Source organism: Myotis yumanensis, unplaced genomic scaffold (genome assembly GCF_028538775.1).
Source record: "Myotis yumanensis isolate MYYU_CA2020_CCGP unplaced genomic scaffold, mMyoYum1.0.hap1 SCAF_15, whole genome shotgun sequence".
In the NCBI taxonomy this organism is placed as follows: domain Eukaryota; kingdom Metazoa; phylum Chordata; class Mammalia; order Chiroptera; family Vespertilionidae; genus Myotis; species Myotis yumanensis.
The window spans coordinates 19,204,019-19,226,504 of record NW_027223766.1 but is presented as its reverse complement, the minus strand read 5'-3'; the positions used below and the strand labels follow the sequence as shown (position 1 = coordinate 19,226,504).

At 40.2% G+C, this 22,486-nt stretch overlaps 1 protein-coding gene across 2 annotated transcripts in view; it reads left to right on the top strand.

Annotated features, from left to right (window-relative positions):
- Positions 1–8,582: 8,582 nt before the first annotated feature.
- SGK3 (serum/glucocorticoid regulated kinase family member 3) overlaps positions 8,583–22,486 on the top strand; it is a 105,349-nt gene continuing 91,445 nt past the window's right edge. For both annotated transcript variants that reach the window (XM_070391903.1, XM_070391901.1), the window contains exon 1: positions 8,583–8,685. The gene's annotated coding sequence lies outside the window, so the exon portion shown is untranslated. The remainder of the gene's footprint in view (positions 8,686–22,486) is intronic.

The window sequence follows — 22,486 nt, the reverse complement described above, 5'->3', positions numbered from 1 at the left end:
GTTTACTGATATCTTGCTTTTTGAATATGCACCCCATCCTTTAAAAATGTTCAGCATGCACACCCACAGATAAATACATATTTGTGACAGCTGATACTAATATATGTATGCATTGTAAAATAGAAATTTCACATTAAAAATAACCAATACAGCCGAACCGATTTGGCTCAGTGGATGTCGGCCTGCGGACTGAAGGGTCCCAGGTTCGATTCCGGTCAAGGGCATGTACCTTGGTTGCAGGCGCATCCCCAGTGGGGGGCGTGCAGGAGGCTGCTGATGGATCTTTCTCTCTCATTGATGTTTCTAACTCTCTATCCCTCTCCCTTCCTCTCGGTAAAAAACCAATAAAATATATTTTAAAAAAAATAACCAATACATTTAAAATAATTTAATGGTATTTTATTCATAGTATAAAAGCCTCTTTGCCCTAGCCGGTTTGGCTCAGTGGATAGAGCACTGGCCTGCGGACTGAAGGGTCCTGGGTTTGATTCCAGTCAAGGGCATGTACCTTGGCTGCAGGCTCAGTCCCTGGCCCTGGTCAGAGAGCATGCGGGAGGCAGCCGATTGATGTGTTTCTTTCACATTGATGTTTCTTCTCTGTCTCTGCCCCTTCCTTCCATTATCTCTAAAAATCAATGGAAAAATATCCTTGGGTGAGGATTAACAACAAAAAATAATAAAATTTCTTCTAAAAAAAAAAGCCTTTTTTGCTTTCACTTGATGCTTTATTATCTGGTACTTTATTACTTTTTAAAAATCTTGGTTTAACATAGTGATTCAAAGAAATCATTCTAAGTTTAGTATATTTTTAATAGCTGTCATAGCTGGAAAAAATATTTCAAAAAGATATTTAGATTTAAATTGAAGAAATGCATTATTGGCTATAGCTACTAAGATTCCCATTTTTGCCCAGCCGGCGTGGCTCAGTGGTTGAGCATTGACCTATGAACCAGAAGGTCGAGGTTTGATTCCCGGTCAAGGGCACACGCCCGGGTTGTGGGCTCTATCCCCAATAGGCAGCATGCGGGAGGCAGCCGATCAATGATTCTCTCTCATCATTGATGTTTCTATCTCTCTCTCCCTCTCCCTTCCTCTCTTAAATGAATAAAAATATATTTTAAAAAAAGATTCCCATTTTCTTTTTCAATCTCATCAACCAGTTCTGCAAAGGTTTTTGTTGAGATTTAACTAGTAAGTTTCTATTTTCTATGCTATGCTATCAAAAATTCTTGCAAACCAATTTAAAGGCATTACATTTCAACAGATTAGTTTAAGACACACTGAAATTCATTATTTGGAGAATATTTAAATAAATAGAAAATTGTGTTTCCAAAATTTTTAAGTGTGTATGCATTACAGTTTTAATAGCGCGCACACACACACACACACAGTTTTTTCCAACAAAATTACATACTAATGGAAATAATTCCAAACATCCTTCTCAAAACATTCTCTTTGAAAGCATATTTTCCAAAACACATGTGCACTTAAAGGGGAGGATGAATGGAGTTACTCTCTCACTCATTCCTAAAGCTTAAAGGAAACTGCTACTCACAGAGCAGGTAGGGAAATTTGAATCCCTTGTATTTTTGCCAGAGGAAAATGCATCATTTCTTATATATATATATATGATTTCGGAGAGGAAGGGAGAGGGAGAGATAGAAACACCAATGATGAGAGAGCCTCATTGATTGGCTGCCTCCTGAAGCCCCCTTCTGGGGATCGAGCCTGCAACCTAGGCATGTGCCCTTGATGGGAATCGAACCCAGGACCCTTAAATCCCCAGGTCAACGCTCCATCCATTGAGCCAAAGTGGCTAGGTCTGCATCATTTCTCTTGATATTTAAGTATTCTTTTAAGTAATAACAACTGGTGCTTATAAAGTGCTTATTTTGGTGATAATTTATTTTTTTAAGAAATATTTATTGATTTCAGAGAGGAAGGGAGAGGGAGAGAGAGAGAGAGAAACATCAATGATGAGAGAGGATCATTGATTGACTACCTCCTGCACGCTCCACACTGAGGATCAAGCCGGCAACCCGGCCAAGTGCCCTGACCGGGAATTGAAACCATAACCTCCTGGTTCACGTAGGTCGACCCTCAACCAATGAGCCATGCCAGTTGGGTGTGGTGGTAATTTTATATATATATTACTTACTTCATCTTCAGAACAGTAGATACAATGATGTTTCAATTTTACAGATGAAGAGCCTGAATACAGAGATGTTAAATAACTATAAATAACTTGCCCAGAGTTACATGGCTGGTGATGGCAGAACCAGGCAGTGTGTACCCAGGAGCAATGCTTTTAATCCTAAGTATCTTGAATACTTTGGTAGAAGGTAGAGTTTCCATGATTTACTCCTCGCCTCAGTACAAAGTAGTATATAGAGTCTATTGAAAGTTTTTACAAAATTAACCACATCAATGACCCCCTATACTGCATTAAACTGCCAAACACCAGTGTTGGATGAAGGAGAGCGAGTGGAAAGCCCTACCTTCTCAGGATAACTCACACAGCATGCGGATGACTGACTATAAGGTGACAATGGACTGTAGGAGCACGCCAGGGTCAATATGTATGCTAAATAATAGAGTTTAATTTCTTTCTTTCTAGATAAGACAAATAGACATTGGGATCTTTCCTTTCTGGACTGTAGTAGATTCTCTTGAGCACCACTTGTATGTGCACACCTCCACTTTGGATGTTGTTTGTCTTAAATATGATGAACTTCAAAGTCACCCAGGAAAAATACAGTTTCTATAAAATAGGTACAGAAGCAATAGGATAATCGAAGCAACCTCTTAAATATAATTCGAGAAACATAAGTAAGCTAAACCAGCATTTAGAGTTTACATTTTAAAATCAAGTAATGATGAAATGCAATTTTAAATGTAAGATTAATTCTAAGTTGCACTATAGGAGTTCGAATACCACAGCTTCGAGAGAATGCTCTCGAAGATTTATCTGATCCTTTATAGAGTTCCATGTTTCACTGGACATCTCATCTAAATAAAAATGTGAAGAATTAGAAAAGAATTGTATGAAAGTCATAAAACACTAAAAAAAAGGTGTGAGAAAAATTTAAAGAACTGAAGTTGTTTATTCTAGAAAACCTAGGTAATGTAAGGGTCTTCTGGTATGTAAAGAGTTATAATCCCTTAAAGTCTATTTAAGTTTTTAACACAACTGGTTGAGCCAAACACAGATTCTTTAGAGATTTAGTTAAGAAATAATAACAACAAACTTCTTTAAGCCAGAGCATGTGCATTTGAAATGGGCTTAATCATTAATTGCACATAATTGACAGTAAATAACTGAGTCATCAAATGACTAGTGTTTAAGAAAAGCTATTATTTCCTACTGATAAGCAACAAAAATAATTATTATCTTCAAAGTTCACCTTGTAGGTTTGAGTTCAGAGGCCTAGTCTGATTCTCTGAGGAACATAGTAACTGCTGACATGACTTATGTAAATAAGTTATTGTCACCTATTAACACACAGAGTTTATTATGTACGTAATAGACTATCCAAACAAGAGGCAGAAAAAAAGGGGGAGATTTTTATTTCATTCTTAATACTCATAATAACTAGATTGGGTTTCCTTAATAGGGAGGAATAATAGTTTTACTCCAGATAATTAATGGTCTTAGCAAAACTTAAAGTAATTTCTAGCAATTTTTTAATATCGAAAAGTTGATGCTAGCAGTTTGAGATTTCAGATCTCCTAACACTTCCCCTTGGTTTTTCTCATGAGTCTAATACAGAAAGTGAGAAAGGCCTGTGATACGAAAAGCCTTATATTTGACCTTAGAGTAGTCTTGCTTTAAAATCGAGTTTCCCTTTATTACAAAACACACTTGAACTTCAGACATTTCAGTTTTGAGTTTGAACATGGCTAATTTGGCCCAAGAAAGACGTTCAAATTTGGGCCACTCCCACATCAAATACATAAAATGAGCACTCTGAACCATTTTCTAGATCAAGGAAACAAGTTATTTCTGCTCGGTGCTAAGGCGGAATAAACTGGTCTCAATTTCAGTTCCTGTGAATATCTGAGTTTTTCTAACTATAGCTTGGGTTGCTTTGTGTTTTATTACTTTTTGTTTGTTTGTTTAGAAAATTCAATAAATTGGTCACTGTAATTCTTCTATTCGTACAGCAACTTTTTCTTGTTAATTATTTTCTGAGTCAATTCATGGCTAGGACTGTGCTTTAAAGTACCTTCCCAATAAAAATGTGTTTTTTTATTTTTGAAGAGTTCTTTTTTAAGAGGTTTCTATTTTATTTATTTTTAGAGGAGAGGGGGAGAGAGATAGATGAGAGAGAGAGAGAGAGAGAGAGAGAGAGAGAGAGAGAAAGAGAGAGATGAGAGCAAAATCTCGATTGGCTGCCTCTTACACCAGCCCCCACGGGGGATTGAACCCACAACCCGGGCATGTGCCTGACCAGAATTGAACCCATGACCTTTAGGTGCACTGGACGATGCCCAAAAGTGGTTTTCTTATTTTTGAAGTTGTGAGATGCTGCGATTGCAATATCAACAGATAAACATAGCTAGAAACTATAGCAACAACTCTTCATGCCTGACCCACTTAAGTAGATGAGTCAGCAGTAGAATAAAGCAAAAGGTGCTGTAAAAACAGTGTAAATAATATGAATCAAAAACATCTTTACTTTTGTAATCTGTAGTTGGTACTATTACTCTTACCTCTCTGGTCTTGGCGATTTATCTGCTATCAAATAAATATTCTAATGAATACCAGCCCTCACTTCCACTACCAGCTGACTTATGATTAGATCATTCAGGTCCTGTGATTGCCATTTTATCAAATCTTCTCCCTTAAGGAAGTGATATTTTCTTGTATTGTAATGCCCTTCAACTCTTCCAAAGGTTTAATAAAGGAACTGCAAAAACACAGGACTTTATTCTGATATAAAAAGTCTTGATGATTCCATATTGGGCACCAATTTAGAGAAAAGATTTTCCAATTTGAATATAATGAGCAACATAAACTGATGAACAAAAATAGAGCCAGAGACATAGAAGCATCGAACAGACCATCCAACCTAAGAGGGAAGGCGGGGAGGTGTGTGTGGCGAGGGGGGGGGGGGGGGGGTATGTAAGAGATCAACCAAAGGACTTGTATGCATGCATATAAGTATAACCAATGGACACAGACAGTAGTGGGGTGAGGGCATGTGCTGGGGGGTGGGTGTGGCCAGGGAGAGGTCAATGGGGGAAAAGGGAGACTTATGTAATACTTTAAACAACAAAGAATTGAAATTATAAAAAAAAGGATTTTCCATTTTAAAAGAGGATGAAAAATACCAAGCACTCATTTCATTGTAATATAATGCCTTTAGAAAAAATACTGTATTACCTGGTTAGGTAGTTTTTGTTGTTATTGTTTTTTTAATGTTTGGGTCAACAGTTTATAGTATTGGCAAGTCAAGTTTTCTAAAATTGTGAATATAACTATATTTATTTTATGATTTTTTTCCTGTTACTTTTAGGACTTTTACAAAAACACAAAACTCTAAAAGATGGCCATTCTTTATAATAGGACAAATGAAATATAAATAATTGGCATTTGTATATCTGTGCTAGAGATAATAATGATGATGACAATAGCAGTCGGTTGATGTTATGTTCCATGTATTCTACTAAGTTTATTTGAGCTTCATAGCAATTTCATGAGATGAGTAGTATTATTACCTCTGTTTTACTGAGGAAATAAAAGTACTATTATTATCCTCATATTATCGATAAAATTAATGCTCAGAGAAGTTAAGTAACTTACCCAAAAGAGAAAGTGGTAGAGCCAGAACTTAAACCCAAGTCTGCCCAATTCCAAAATTTGTGCTCATAATCTTTACGTTATAATAAAACAGAAGAATAAAATGTCTGCCCTAAATGTATGAACAGAATCACATTTCCAAAAATATTGGATCCCACAGTCTAGCAAAAAAAACTTTATTTTAAAATTTTATTTACACAAAATCTTATGAAGCCATAAACATCAACTAGACATTTAGCTGAACATTAAACAACTTTTACAGTGTAAATTTGAAATTGGAAGCATAATGGAGAATAGATCTATATCTATAGGTATGATTAAGTAAAGTGATCAGCCTTAAACTGTACCCGTAAAATGAATTTAAGTGAAAAAAAACAACCTTTAATAATTTGTAAATAGGTTTACATCCTCTAGTATTCTGAGAAATCAAGCTATTAAATTGCAGCTCTCAGGTTATAAAGGCAAAATACACAACCTCGTATCAGTTGAATGTGGTTTATCCACCTTCTTGTCTTAAAATATTTGTGGGAGGTGGTGTGAGTGTGTGTGTGTGTGTGTGTGTGTGTGTGTGTGTGTGTGTCACAGCAGGAGGACAAATTTATCTTAGAATTGTAATGGTTTCCAGATGTTTATTTTTCAAAAATAAATAAAGAAAAAAAAGTTTCAAATGTGGTGATAGCCAGGTATTTATTGGTCTCTAAAACAAGAATGATGTCATTTCACTTGGAGTTTATTGACACAAAACTTCCTTTTGGCTGAGAAAATTTTCAGCACTGTGAGTATGGCTTTAATTAAGAGATAGACCGATCACTGTTGATTTTGTTACAAGAGAGGAACGTCTTTGTGCATTGTGTGGATTGTTTTGTGCATGATCACAATGAAAATGTAGAAAGGACTACTGGCAATGTGTAGATTTGTATCTACTGTACTTTATATCCATTTCTGGATGCCACTGAACATCATTGTTTAGAAAGTTCTTTAGGCTTTGAAATATAAAAGTATTGGATTCACTTTTTTTTTTTAAGAAGGCCATGCAGTGGTAATTGACATTAAAAATGAATATTCTAGCCCTAACTGATTTGGCTCAGAGGATAGAGCGTCGGCCTGCGGACTCAAGGGTCCCAGGTTCAATTCCGGTCAAGGGCATGTACCTTGGTTGCGGGCACATCCCCAGTGGGGAGTGTGCAGGAGGCAGCTGATGGATGTTTCTCTCTCATTGATGTTTCTAATTCTCCCTTCCTCTCTGTAAAAAAAAAAAAAAAAAAAATCAATAAAATATATTTTAAAAAATGAATATTCTAATTTTACCTCTGAGGCCAAAATTCTATTTATTTTTAAATCCTCACCCAGGGATATGTTTATTGATTTGAGAGAGGAAGAGAAAGGGGTGGAGCTGGGGGCAGAGAAACATCCTTCGGTTGCCTCCCTTACAGGCCCCTCACCAGGGACTAAACCCAGGAAACCTACTCCCCACAGCCTTTTGGTGCAGGGACAACGCTCCAACTGAGCCACCTCGACCAGGGCTGTCATGCAAAATATTTAAATATCATTTTAAAATATAAGAAAGTGTCCCCTGAATTTAGGAAAGCCACAATAAATCACAGTTCCTCTAATTACCTTTGGAAGTTCGCTTATTCACAGATTTGTGGCAAATCCTCTAGAGCAGCGGCTCTCAACCTGTGGGTTGCGATCCCTTGGCGGTCGAACGACCCTTTCACAGGGGTCGCCTAAGACCATCCTGCATATCAGATATTTACATTACGATCCCTAACAGTAACAACATTACAGTTATGAAGTAGCAACAAAAATAATTTTATGGTTGGGTCACAACATGAGGAACTGTATTTAAAGGGCCAGAAGGTTGAGAAGCACTGCTCTAGAGCCATATAATCTGAAGTATAGATCATGGCCTCAAAATCTGAAGCATGATATGCACATAAGAATCTTTAAATAGTTGTCTATCTTCGAGTGACATCCAATAAAACTTGAATTGCATTAGTATTGTGAGGCAAAAACCCCCTCTACTTCAAAATCCGAACCACTTTACTCCACATCCATCGAGTCATGTAATTCTTAGTTCTCCATTCACCTCTTTATGGGACCTGGAAAAAAGAAAAAAGAGGAGATAAATAAGTGGGTCTAAACTTGAATAAGGAGGTGTAATGTGTGCCCTCACCTGACTTGGAGATGAATGGGAATGAAAAAAAAAAGTAGTAGATAAAAAGGACATGTTGAAAAGACAGGTCTCTGTGGCCAAAACTTTGTTGATGATAAAGTAGAAAACTTCAAATAATGCTAAATGAAGCATAGTCGTTGCTACATTATTTGGATACTTATGTGACTTCTCGGAGCTCCCAGCGTGCACCAAGCCACAGGCCCACCCCAGGCCATTCCTGGGGGTCCGGCGGTCCTGCTCCCGGCACACACCGGGGTCATCCTCACCGGCCCGGCCCCGGCCCCGGCCCCGTGGCCCCTGCGGTCCCCGAGCCCCAGGGTCACGGTTAGCTGAGCAGCGGGAAACCCCTTAGAGTTCGAGCCTCTAGACGGGACCCACCGGCGTCCCCTGAACTTGGCGCACGCGGAGGTCCCGGGGGAAGAGGAGCAGCCGGGCTCCGCGGAGGGGGCGCGGCGGCCTGAGCGGGGGCCACCCACCCTGCGGCTCGGCCCGGCGCCCTGCGCGCGGAGCGGGCGCCTTCCCGGCGCGCGGCCGGCCGCCCACTCGGCGCTCCCCGGCCGCCCCGCGCGCTCCGCGGGAGGAGCCGCCGGCCGCCGTGACGCGTCAGGGAGGAAACGCGGCGCCCGGCGGCCCAGCGGGGAAGGAGGAAGCGCGAGTGCGCACGGCTCCGCGCCCGCCGCGCCGCGAGGCAGCACCGCGGGGCCGGGTAAGTGCGGGGTCGGCGGGACCCGCGCGCGTCCGGCGCAGCCGCAGGCCCCCGGGCGGGAGAGGCGGGGCGGGGCGGGGCGGGGGGTGCCCGGGCCTCGGAGCCAACGCGCCTTTCCCGGGTCCCCGGGCAGTTCCCCCCGCCCTCGCCCGCCATCCCCCGAGTTGGTCGGGAGGGAAAAGTCCTCCCGCCCAGCCCCGACTCGGAGAGGTGGTGCGCTTCGTCCCCGCGGGGTGAATGCAGGCTGTGCTGCTGATTCCTGCCCTCCCGGTGGGGTCGGGGGTCGGACAGGGTGCGTTAACCCGTGCGCTGCTCGGAGCGCGGAGGGGCGGGCCCGCAGGCTGGGGGACCCCACCGAGGCGGGAACTGGATGCGGGTCACCTGCGAGGATGGGATGGCGGGGACCTCGGGGGTGAGGGCACGGGAATCCCTCCCCTGTGGTCAGTGGACCTGTGCTCGGTCTGACACTTCGGCGCGTTGTTACCCTGTATGTTTTCTGTGACTTGAACCCTTTCCCTCTCTTTTCAAGTGAATTTGACTATAGATGCCCACAGTTTGCACATCGATCTGTACCATCCAGAAGTGCTTTGAGGTGTTTAGATTTGGTTATGTTTCGTGGTGGTTAGTTGGAAAGAGAAACAATTTGTCTCTGGAGACTTAAACTCTCATCATTGACTTTTGCACAGTGATTTCGGGACCAGGAGGAGAACTTGCATAATTGACGGTATAGGGTACACTTGAGATGCAGGTAAAAACAGAGAGAACTACAGTTTCTAAATCTTTCTCAGGGTAAAAAGTATGAGACTGCTGTGCTTTGTATTAGGTTGAGGAGTCACCCAGCCAATCCGAAAAGTGCCTTTCTTATTTAGCAAACACTTGGATAGCTCTTACTATGTGTTGGGCTCTTTCTAAGTGTTTTATAAATATTAACCCAAATTGTTAACTCAAAATATCCAATTATAGTGGTTCTAGCAGTGAAGAGGTTGTTCATACTTCAGTTCCCCAATGTCACTGCAAGAGCTGGAAAGGAAAGTTTCAGGCTTTTTTTTTTTTTGGACTGTGTGTACCTTCTGGACCCCTTGGTTACCATTCCTGTAAGACAAGCCACCACGCCTCCACTTCAGGGGAAGGGAGTCTGGAACTACCCCTCTTCTGGACCTCTTCCCTGCAGATCTCAGCCACCCAGATCCTTAGGATCGGCTCCAAGATGGCCTTTCTTAGTAGCCATCGTGCCCATGTTAGCTAACTCCGGAGAGTCCAGAACTTCCCCCTTTCTTCAACTGCCACTACTTGGAGCCTGATTTTGTTTATCAAAGGAGTTTTGCTCCCAATCTGTTTGAGAATTGATGTGACTCTAGCTTACATTTAAGATTGAAAGTGAAATGCAGTATAAAATAAAACCTTTAGAGATGTCCATTTTGTGGTTTGCAGACATATAGAGAAAATATTTTTCCGGAATAAAGTGCCCTCTTTAAAGACATGCCTTGGCCGGATGGTCAGATTAATGAATAAAATAGACATGGTTCTTGTCATTATGGTGATTATGAGTCTTATGTTAAGATCTGTACGTCATAGTATCGTTCTATATCTCTCTCTTTCATATATTTAAATGTCCAGGGTGATGATTAAATGAGACGCTGAGCCTTATTTAATAGGATTATGACGTGTCCTGGAAGCAGGAAGGTTCACTTTCCTTTGATAAAATTTATGGCGCAACAGACATTGGTGGATTTCAAGAATGCACTTCACCCAAATGGCAACTGACACTTTCATGAGTTACAAGGTGCTTCCAGACCTACTTACTTGCTCTTCAGAGAGACCTTGTGAGGTTGGTAGCCATTTTTATTCCAGAAACTGAGGCATGGAAATGTTGACAAGCTTTAGCCTGGATTGCACAGCTGGTAAGAGGCAGAGCTTGAATAGAGAGCAGATATGTGCACAGTGCCTGGCACATGCCAACCTGTCATAAACATTTGCAGAATGGATGACTCCAAGTGACTTCATACTTATTGCTCTTTCAAAACACATGCCTCTCAAATACCATAATAAATTTGTGCCTAAAAGATTTCCAGGCCTAATCCCATGTATCTCTCTTATTTCAAACAGTATCTGTCTGATACACATGTTTTTTCCAAAAGGGATGAGAATGCTCTTTGGACTCATTTCTTAGGATTTATCATCTCTGGTTTTTTGTTTTGTTGTTGTTGTGTTTTTGTGGGTTTTTTTTTGGGGGGGGGAGCGGGTGTGATATCATCTCTGGTTTTTGAAAAGCAAATAGGTTGGTTGTCCTTTCTCTCTCTCAAACATTCTTTTTCCCTCTGATTTGGAGAGTTTAGACTGGACACATGGTTTTAGTGTTTGTGTTGACAGCTTTCTTATCTTTCCCTGCTCAGCTAAGGTCATTTTTAAGGACAGCAATCACTATAGGTTTTCCATGTCAGTGAACTCAGTTAAGCTACTTAGAAATAGGATCTAGTTTAAACACAGTGATGCTAGGTATTGCAATTTTTCAAAGTATCTGACATTACTAATGTATTTCTCAAAATGTTGCAATTACTTTAGTATAGATCTGTCTTTCAAAAAAAAAAAACCTCAACTATTTATATCCTTGAAGCATAACTGTCTGTACTCTAAAGTATGTGACTTCCAGATGGAAAAACCTTCAATTAGAGAGGAAAACATGGCCATTACCTGGTAGGAGAACTTGAGAAGGGAAAAATGGGAGGTGGAGTGGCCTTTCCCATGAAGGGGATTAGGTGGTAAGAAACCCTTAATGAAGCCACACTGAGTCATCTGCCTGTCAGGTTCTTCTCAACGTTCGCTCCTCTGTGTGGGGGTGGAATAAAATACTTTTGAAGCCTGTCTTGTTTCAGAAACCACGTTACCTTTTCCAATCTCATGTTTTCTCTCTCTCTTTTTAAATTCATGTAAATTACTGACTAAACTGCTGATTCATGAAACTCAAATTATGTAACATGTTGTTCCTGACAGAAACAGTTCAAGAATTATTTTAAGGGACTGTTTCCCTTTATCTGTTGCATTCTGTAAGGTGGCATCTTTGTTCTCATTTCACCTTTTCCCCCCCTTCTATTTCATGGAGGAAAGTGGCAAATCTAAGAGGCGCCATTTCCACTCCTTGTGGTTCATGGCAAAGTCATTTTAACTCAGGACTAACTTGAGTTAGTTAATTGTCATTGCAGAGGAAAACAACATGGAAATCAGATGTTGAAGGCCGATTCAGAACAGTAAAATTTTATTGCCTGTTTGAAGCTGAGCCAGCGGGTTTGCAAAGAGAGCAGTTTACCATCTCCTTGCTCCTTCCTGTCCAACTTCTTCTGGCCTTTCCTGGTTGCCACAGGTCTTGAAAACCTGCCTTAGTTTACCTTTTTGTAGCCACTATTATTCGGTGATGGGCAGGTGAAAGAAGGGTGATTATGTTAGGGGAATTGTTGTAGGGTGAGAATCTGTAATATGTAAAATGAAGGGTGACGTAAGGGTTGTGAATGAGATCTCACAGTGGAAGATTCATGCAGATTGCTGCTTTGCCTCTCCTGAAGGGATCAGACAGACATAAGGGGAAGACATATATGGGATCAAAGGAAGATTGGGAAGGATTAGAAACATATGTCAGCATGTGATATTGGCAGGCAGAGTTCCTTTGTACCACCAAGTGCAGAAGTGTCATTATGGGTAGCTGTTTCTTCAGGCCACCAAATGCATTTGCAGACAATTGAATTGTAGACGGCTGGTTTCCAGGCTTGAAACTGGAAGTAAGATTTCACAGACTTTTGCTTGAGCAAAGGCCTGGATTTCGTACCTTTTTAAAGCCTTACTCTTTTTTGAGTCTGCCTATAATGTGGAGATAATGTCATTCTCTTCACTGTTTTGCGATTTTAAATAACCGACGTTGTATTTACATGGCATGTAGTAATGAATAGCATTCAGGTTAATTGCTGTCATTCAGGTTCCTGGTATATTTGCTATGCCAGTCAATACCAAACACTTTTCCTGTAGGTAAAATAGACTTCATGTATATTAACACACAAAATCGGGCTCACTGATGGACTAGCCAGTCTATGGATGAAGCATCCTCAAGTACAGTGGGCTTCACTAGGACTTGACTAATTGCTTGCTTGAGTTAAGTAATGAGAAGAAACTTTTAGTTATTTACCTCCCTGTTTTTAAAATAAAAATAGATTAAAGTTAGCTTAAAATGATATGGTTTCCAAATCAGCATACACACATGCAGACAAACATATATATGGGATCTGTGGATAGATTATATAATCTAATGCACATATATTATATAAGTGATCAGCTAAAGGGAACTATAGGAATCATGTCCGCAGTTTCCCAAGAAAACACAGTATGTACGTCACCTTTTTTCCCTATTTTTATTTTAGTTTTGTTTCTTTTATTTTCTAAATATTTTTAATTACAAAGGCATGTATGCTCTTGAATTCAAGCAGTCGAGAAGCATGTGAAGTGAAAAGGAAAACTAAGTCTTCTCCATTTTAATCTTACCCATGAAGATAATCATTGCTAAGTATTTATATCTTTCCAGATTTTTCTCCATGCTTATATAAACCTGTGTATCTATAAATATATGCAGGGATATTTTTTGAAAATGAGAATCATTCTACACAATTTGTTATTTTGTTTCTGTTTTTTTGTTTTTTATCATGGACATCTATCAATGTACACCATTAGTTTTGACAGCTGCATAGTATTCTACTTTATGGTTAATAAATTATCCACCTTCTGTTTCTAATTATTTATATGCTCACTCTTTTGTGTCTTTTAAAATATGTTTAAATCACCAAAGTAATACATTTTAAAAGAAAAAAAAGAAGAAATAAGAATCACCAGAGGGGCAGAGGCAGGCTAGAAGGGGGTCAATGGGGGAAAAAGGGAGACATACAATTCTTTCTTTCTTTTTTTGACATATAATACTTTCAACAATAAAGACTGAAAAAAAAACACACACCAGTAAACCTGCCAGTCAATAATCACTGTTAGCATTTTAGAGTATAACTTTCTACACTTTTATTTGTGTATGCGTATCCATATTTTCAATGCCATTTTAAGCAGTTTCTTCTGAAGGCTTGCTTTGTTGGTTGGGGAATCATGTTTGTGTAGCCAACACTTTTAAACCAGTTATTTTGCTGTGTTTCCTGGCCACCTGCCATTGCCCAAGTCTGGATAAAACTTGGAAGTTTATACTACTGCTCATAAAGGGGATGAGGTGAGGGTGTGTGGATGGACCGACAGACCCATCCAAATCGGCATAATGCATATATCTAATGGAGGTCAGTCAATATTTGTATTTTAAGTACATCTAAAATATAAGATATTTAAGAAGACAACTAACAGAATATTCACACATAATTGATTATGGTCACTAAAGGAGAAGCAGAAATAATAGATTTGAACCAAGGAAAAGGTGTTAAATTTAGTTAAAAATCAGAACAGCTGATCTTCACATGTTTTGAAATAGTCTCCTAATAAGTAGATTTTTTTGAAATAATTGGTCTAACAAAGCTCCATCAATGGAAGAAATAGGTGATCTTGAAATTTCTTATGGTCCTATTATATTATGGGCTCTCAGAATTAGTAACACTTGACTTAGTATAGTTTCATGTATACAACTCCCTAGTTATAATAATACTAGAGGCCCGGCGCACAAAATTCGTGCACGGTGGCAGGCGGGGAGGTCCCCTCAGCCCAGGCTGCACCCTCTCTAATCCGGGACCCCTTGGGGGATATCCGACTCCCAGTTTAGGTCCGATCCTAAACTGGCAGTCGGACATCCCTCTCACAATCCAGGACCGCTGCTCCTAACTGCTCATCTGCCTGCCTGCCTGATTGCCCCTAACTGGCCCCCCTGCCAGCCTGATCACCCCTGACCGCCTCTGCCTGCCAACCTGATCGCCCCTAACTGCCCCCCCCGCTGGCCTGGTCGCCCCTAACTGCCCCCCCTGCCAACCTGGTTGCCCTCAACTGCCCCCCCCACCAGCCTGGTCGCCCCTAACTGCCCCTCTCTGCTGGCTTGGTTGCCCCTCATGGCCCCCCTGCTGGCCTGGTCACCCCCAACAGCCCCCCTCTGCTGACCTGATTGCCCCTAACTCCCCCCCCCCCGCCAGCCTGGTCACCTCTTACTGCCCCCCCCCCCCCCGCTGGTCTGGTCGCCCCCAATTGCCCCCTCTGCAGCTGGTCACCCCTAACTGCCCCCCCGCCGGCCTGGTTGCCCCTCACTGGCCCCCCTGCCAGCCTGGTCACGCCCAACTGTTCCCCCTGCCAGCCTGGTTGCCCCCAACTGTCCCTCCTGTCAGCCTGGTCACCTCAACTGTCCCCCCCCCCCCACTGGCTTGGTCACCCCTCATGGCCCCCCTACCGGCCTGGTCACCTCCAACTGCCCCCCCCTGCTGGCCTAGTCACCCCTCACTGCCCCCTCCCCCCGCCAGCCTCGTTGCCACCAACTGCGCCCCCTGCTGGCCTGGTTGCTCCACGCAGCCTGCTGTTCGGTCGTTTGGTTGCCCCTCACTGCCCTCCCTGCCAGCCTGGTTGTCCCACGCAGCCTGCTGTTCAGTCATTTGGTCATCCCTCACTAAACCCCCTGCCGGCCTGGTCACCCTACGCAGCCTGTTCAGTCGTCCATCCGGTTGTTTCGGATGTGACGGCCCCTGGCTCTTTATAGATCACCAGTTTTTTCAGACAGCATCCATCTGGGCTAATATCTCGCCATCCCCTTTTTATTCCCCCACTGCACATGTGCACAGCTGTCACCCACAGTTTGCTCCTATATCCTTTTGTTGCTTCCCCACCCTCCACTTTTCTGAGAGTCTAGTATCCCTTTTAACCTGGTTCTTTTTTTCTTCTTCCAGCTTTTTCTTTTTTTAAAATAATTATATGTTTTTTTAATTGTTTGGGGTTTTCTTTAGAGAGAGGAAAGAAGAGGGAGAGAGGGAAACATCGATGTGAAAGAGAAACATCGATTGGTTGCCTCCCATACACACCCCAACTGGGAATTAATCCCACAACCTGGGTATGTGCCCTAACTAGGAATACAACCCACAACCCTTCAGTGCACAGGATGGTGCTCCAACCAACTGAGCCACACCAGCCAGGGCCAGCTTTTGCTTTAAGAACATTTCTCTGTCCTTTCTCTATTCAACTCCTTCATTTTGATCTTGAGCAAAAAAAGGATACTAATCATGGTGGTATATTTAAGAACAAGCCTTTAATAAGGAAAAGGAAAGCTTTCAGTTTGGGAGGAAGGGTAGACATTATAAAGAACCAGTGGTTTCAACCTTCAAAGCTCTTGAGAATACCCAGTAATTCCTTTCAAAATTTCCACAGAAGTCTCCACCCACCTCTTCTCTAAGTAAGGTGTGTGTGTGTGTGTGTGTGTGTGTGTGTGTGTGTGTGTGTGTGTTTAGAGCACTTGCATAACATTTAAAACTATAAATTTTGCCGAAACCGGTTTGGCTCAGTGGATAGAGCATCGGCCTGTGGACTGAAAGGTCCCAGGTTCGATTCCGGTCAAGGGCATGTACCTGGGTTGCGGGCACATCCCCAGTGGGAGATGTGCAGGAGGCAGCTGATCGATGTTTCTCTCTCATCGATGTTTCTAACTCTCTATCTCTCTCCCTTCCTCTCTGTAAAAAAATCAATAAAATATATTTTTTAAAAAATAAATAAATAAAAAAATAAAACTATAAATTTTTTTGTTCATGTCATTGCTTTGGTGCTTTTTGCTTTTTTTGTTCCCCCTGTTGAAGATGTTAGTCATATTATGGATTGATGAGAGTGTGTTTTGGTCTTCAAGCTAACTCCTAGCTAAGACCACTATTTCCTTCAGAGAATACACCCAAAGTTCTAGATATCTGGTTTAAAAATAGCATGTTTATTTTGAAGTTAAGGAAGCAAAGGGCTATCTTAAGCCAAAGATTAGCAATCTTTGAGAAGTGGTGTGTCAGGATTCCAAACCCGTTCTTCCTAGATTTTCATCAGCAGAGATATGCAATGGTGAGAAGCATAGATCAGCTGTCCATTCTTGGAAGTTAGCAAAGAAGCAGTACTGTTTGCAGGAATTTTCCATCGCCTTGTAGACTCTCACAAGAGGTAGAGGTGGGGGATCAAGCCCAGGTAGCTGACTTCAGTTTGACCAACGTGGTGCTTTGGCCAGACGTGAGGAGCTCTGCACCAAGACAAGCTCCTTAAACTGCACTGAGACCAAAGGCTGACTTTTTCATAAACATGAATGAAAAAGGTTTTGAAAAAACATTATTACTCAGCTTCCAAACAACATGGTGCTCAAATTCATCATGGCTTAAACATGAAAGTTCTTATTATTTTCTTGTTTGAACTGTGAAGATTGTGAATAAATATTTAGAAGGTAAGACCTTGGTATAATTTTAAAAAATGGTTCTTATTTTTGTAGTTCTAAGTGTACATAGTTGTGCATAATTGACATTTTTTAGTCCATTCCAACATAAGGTACCTTCCTTTTTTTTCTAATTGTTCTTCTTTAACCCTCATTCTCTCTTCTGGTGAATATTTGGTTTAATTTTTTTGTCTATAAGGGAATTATTATTTTTTTAATTAATGAAAGGTAAGACATACCAATGTTTTAGCAGACAAGAATTTTTAAGAGATTTATAAGACTCTGTTCCTCTTTCCCCTTGAATTTTGTGTCCCCTTTAAATTTCCTTTATTTCTGATTTTCATTAACATCATTTATTACTGTTTATCCTTTTAAAAATTCACTCAAGTGTGAACAAAATCCCTGTTCTACTGAATTTTTTTGTTGCTTTTATCAGACATTTTGGGATTAGAAAGTTGCTTTGGAGATGCAGAATACGTATAAATTGTTACCTCTGTGTAGAAAAATAAGGGTTAAATAAGAATATATTTTTGCTTTGTTTGTCTAAGCATAAAAAGACTAAGCAAGTAAGTGTTTATCTGTTTGGAATTGGGTAATGAGAACTGGGTGGGAAGCAGACTTTTCACTGTATCTCTTATATATTCTTGGTTTTTGAACCATGTGAATATGTAACCCATTGTAAAAGTAGTTTTAAAAATCATGTCTGCGATTCCTTGACTTAAAAAGGGCGGGGGGGGGGGGGGGGCGCTGGGTCTGTGTATTTCTCTTGTTATTTTTCCAGAAGTCTTTAAGTAAAGTTTTTTTCAAATCTTTTTTTTAAAGACTGCATGTGTGGGGAGGGAAGTTGGGGGACCGGGTGGAAAAGGTGAAGGGATTAGGCAATACAAATTGGTAGTTACAAAATAGTCACGGGATCTAAAGTACAGGATAGGGAATATAGACAATAATATTGTAATAACTATGTATGGTGCCAAGTGGGTACTGGAAATATTGGGGGAAACACTTTGTAAAGTATATGGTTGTCTAACCACTATGCTGTACACCTGAAACTAATACCAAATAATATTGAGTGTAAACAGTAATTGAAAAATAAATTTTTTTAAAAATATCTAAAAACATAAATAAAAGGAAGGCATGTGTAGTCTTGTCTCATAGGACTAGTAGTATTTTGCAGGCATCTTGACCTGGCTCCTCAAGTGTTGTGACTAAGATTTATTATGAATGCTTCCCTTTGGAAATTCTGATGCTACAAATACAGCCAAGACTCAAGTTATTGTTGGCTTCTTCGGAGAACCATTAAACTGAAATTGTCTGCAGTATTCTGCCAACTGGATACTCAGTTGTTTCCGAATAAAACTGTGAGATAATACCAACAGAATCAGTGCAAAGTTAGTTGATTTCCCCCCATGTTATCTTGTATCGTACCACCATGGTTGTAAGTTACTTACTTAATATTATGTTCGCTTGATGCTTTTAGAAAATAAAGGTTGGTTTACTTTTAGTGATTAAATAATTCTGCTCTTTTTGGTACAGGCTAAGCCGAATAGTCTCTTTCATCAGGGTCTTTGTCGTTTTGTCATTTTTTGACCTGTGTTTTACCCTGAGTAGGGCAAAGAAAAAGGAACTAATATTGAGTATCTACCATGTGCTGGGTGCTTTGGAGAGATTATTTTATTAAATAATCATAACAACTCTCTGGGGTTAGGAATATTTTACAGATGAGCAAACTGAGGCTTAGAGAGGTTTCGAAGGCAGCCATGCATGGCCAGCACGGGAGAGCTGATTCGAACAGGTCTGCCTGGCTTTACCAGGAGGGCCCCTGAGCCTTGGAGAAGGGGTAAAGGCTGCCTCCTCTCCAAGCCTCCCTTCAGAAAGAACAGGCAGCACTGACGTACAGGTTACTCAGATTCCCTTCTGCTGGTGAGGCAGTCGTCAAATGAGTTTGAAAACTGGCTTTTCATTTTCACTCTATTATGCTGAGATTATGTTAATGTAATCTAGAAACTGCTGCCAGACTTCAAATGCTGATGTCATGTTCTAAAATCCCTTCACGGTGATAGCCAGCACCACTGATATTAACCCTTGGAAATAGAGCAATCAACAGATGTAGATACCAAGTAAGAATAAAAGAACATTTCTGGGCTGAATTCCTTTGATTCTCTTATCTAATAAAATTCTTTTATGTTCTGGGCAAAGATGGTGAGAAAGATACTGAAGAAATTGAAGCGATTAGAATAGTTTAACAAGGTCACAGATAGTGAAAGGAGAAGACGATAAACCCTGAGCATACACGGAAGTCCCTTACACTTAGCACTTTAAATAAAAGCTTTATTGAGACTTACTTTGCATGCTGCTAATTTACCCTTTTAAAGTATTCAGTTCAGTGATTTAGTCATAGACTTGTGCCATCGTCATCACTGTCTAAATCCAGGACATTTTCATCATTCCAGAAGGACCCCTGGACCCTTAGCAGTAACTCCCATCCTCCATCCTTTTCTTCTCCCAGCTCCTGGCAACGAGGAATCTACTTTCTCTCTCTATAGATTTGCTTATTCTGGACATTGAATGAAAAATGGAATCATGCCGTATCTAGTCTTTGGTGACTGGTTTATTTCACTTAGCATACTGTTTTAAAGGTTTATCCATGTTGTAGCATGTAGTACTTCATTTCTATCATATCACTGAGAAATATCCCATTGTATCAGTGTACCATATTTTGCTTATTCACTCATCTGTCAACAGACATTCTGGTTATTTCCATTTTTTAGCAATTATGTAAAATGCTGCGATGAATAGTCATCTGCAAGTTTTGTGTGGACATATGTTTTCCTTTCTCTTGGGTGATACCTAAGAGTAGAACTGCTGGGTCCTATGGTAACTCTGTGTAATGTTATGAGGAATTGCCAAGCTTTTCAGTATCGGCACTATTTTACAGTCCCCCCCAGAAATTTGTGAGGGTTCAAATTTCTCCACATCTTGGCCAACACGTGTTGTCTTTTTTACTTCAGTCATTTTAGTGGGTGTGACGTGGTATCTCACTGAGGTTTTGATTTGCATTTCCATAGTGACTAATGATCTTTCATGTACCTAGTGACCATTTGTATATCTTCTTTGGAGAGATGTCTATTCAGATCTTTTACCCATTTTAAAATTAGATTATTTGTCTTTTTTTGTTGTTGAATTGTAAAAATGTTTTGCATAGTCTAGATGCACATTACTTATTCTAGATGCTAACCAGAATTGGTAAATGGTTAATTTTTTTTTAATGGTAGCATTCTTTGTCTGTACCTACAAGAATTCTATGAAATATATGTGTCAAAGTATGCAGTGGTATAAATGTCATATGAGATTCAGTTAGTAGAGGCATTTAAAATGTATCAATATATTGTAGGGAAGTAAATTTGCCACCCAGCAATGTGTCTCTCTGGCATGAGGATCATTTTATTTGTAAGAAATAAAAAACTCAGGAAGAAACTTAGATAGGGACCTATTCCAGAAAATAGTGCTAGCACCTGAGATATTTACAAAGAATATGGGCTAGGTGCCTTGGAGAAACTGGGCAGGGTCTGGAGATCTCTGAGTCCTTGTCTCTGTATTGCCCAACAGACATTTGTTCACTGAACATTGGCTTTTCCATCTTCATGTGAATTGCCTTCCTCCTCTTTGAAGCCCCAATCCACTACCCCTTCTCCTTAGCTCAAGATGCCATATAAGCCTCACCTGCCTACCTTCCTTGGGGCTCCATATTCTTATGGACCCCCTCCCCATATGTACATACATAATTAAATTTGGCTATTTTTTTCCTGTTAATGTATTTCAAATCAATTTAATTCTTAGACCAACCAGAAGAACCTAGAAGGGTAGAGAAAAATTTCTTCCTCCCCAAGAGTCTGAAAACCAGTAAATTCTTCTTCTCAACTAAAAATACTTTGACAGTTTAGCACCATGTGTTTGTGAAGACAGTATAATTTGACTTTGCCTTGTAGCACATACAGAAATTATTCACCATTTTTAAAGTAAATTATTGTTTTGAAATTATAAAAAAGCAAATACCCACGTCTTAGTATTTTTTTTTAAACCCACTGTATTTGTGGTTAGAGTTATCTCTCATTTAATGAATCCTATCATCTAACAGTGGCCATTTAAGGGTATAAGTCAGAATGTAGAGGAGAAATTCGACATCATTTCTAAGTTATCTAGATTTCTAGGTTATGGGACAGGATGGCAGTTCAGAAGAAACCATAGATTGGAAAACACACAGCAGCTACAGAAGAATAAAAAAGAATGTGGTAGCAGCAAGAGTATAGAATTAGATGAAGGAGGAGGTCTTGGCAAAGAGACCAGTACCCAGACATGTTTTGAGGCTGTCTCAGTCTATATCTGTCTCTGGGAGGGAAATTTCTGAGAGTGAGTGTGTTGTTGGAACATGCCTTCTTCAGTAGTATAGTTAGTGCAATAATTGAATTACCTCTTACCATTTGGATCATGTGGCAATATTCTCTGTTGGCAACACTGGATATCCAAAGGAGTGAAGTGATTGTTTTATTAAGTCTCTTAAAATCTTAAGTGCTGACTTAGGGAAGAGATGATAGATGTGAAAATGCTTGGCATAGTGAAAGGCACAAAGTAGGCACTTGATAAATTGTCTACTTAAAAATTGGCTGATATTAACCTTTCCATTATATTTTATAATATTTAATAGCTTCAGCTAGGGAATTTAGAAGGCTTAGGTTATGGTGTTTGATCTGCTACTAGCTTGTTAAGTAAACCCTAGCAAGTGACTTGATTTTCTCTAGCTGTAAATACTCAAAATTCCTTCTATCTCTAAAATGCAATGTTTCATATAGGGGGGGAAAGGCTTTAAATAAAGATTATTCTTTTAGCAGAGGTGGAAATTTTGTTTTTGTTCTCAACTTTTATAATTTTAACTAGGGTACACTAGATGAATAAGGCTCTTTATTGCATTATCAAAAGCCAACCACTGATTTATTTGAAAACAAAGAGTTTCTTTGCAGTGTCATTTTGCCTGGCATTATCATGAATCCGAGAATTATTCTACACGAATCAGAGAACAGTAATGTAGCTGTACTTAAATTTAGAGTTCCACACAGCCATTCACCAGAGATGAATTGAGGTGAACAAGTACTTCCAACTTAATTTGCAAAAAGTTCTAAAATGCTGGTGGAATTCACTGCAGGAATCAGTGAAAAAGCAGGTTGCAAGTGTGGCTCAGATCATGCAAAGCAAGTGTGGCTCAGATCAGAGAAACTATCACTGCTTTTGTATTTGTTTTTTAGATCTGTGTGATTTCTGGTAAAATTTAATGATAATATAAAATTTAGGAACATTTCTACTACTTTGAAATGTTGATGTATAGTGTGACTGTTAGAAAATGAATCAGTATGGTTGGTCCTC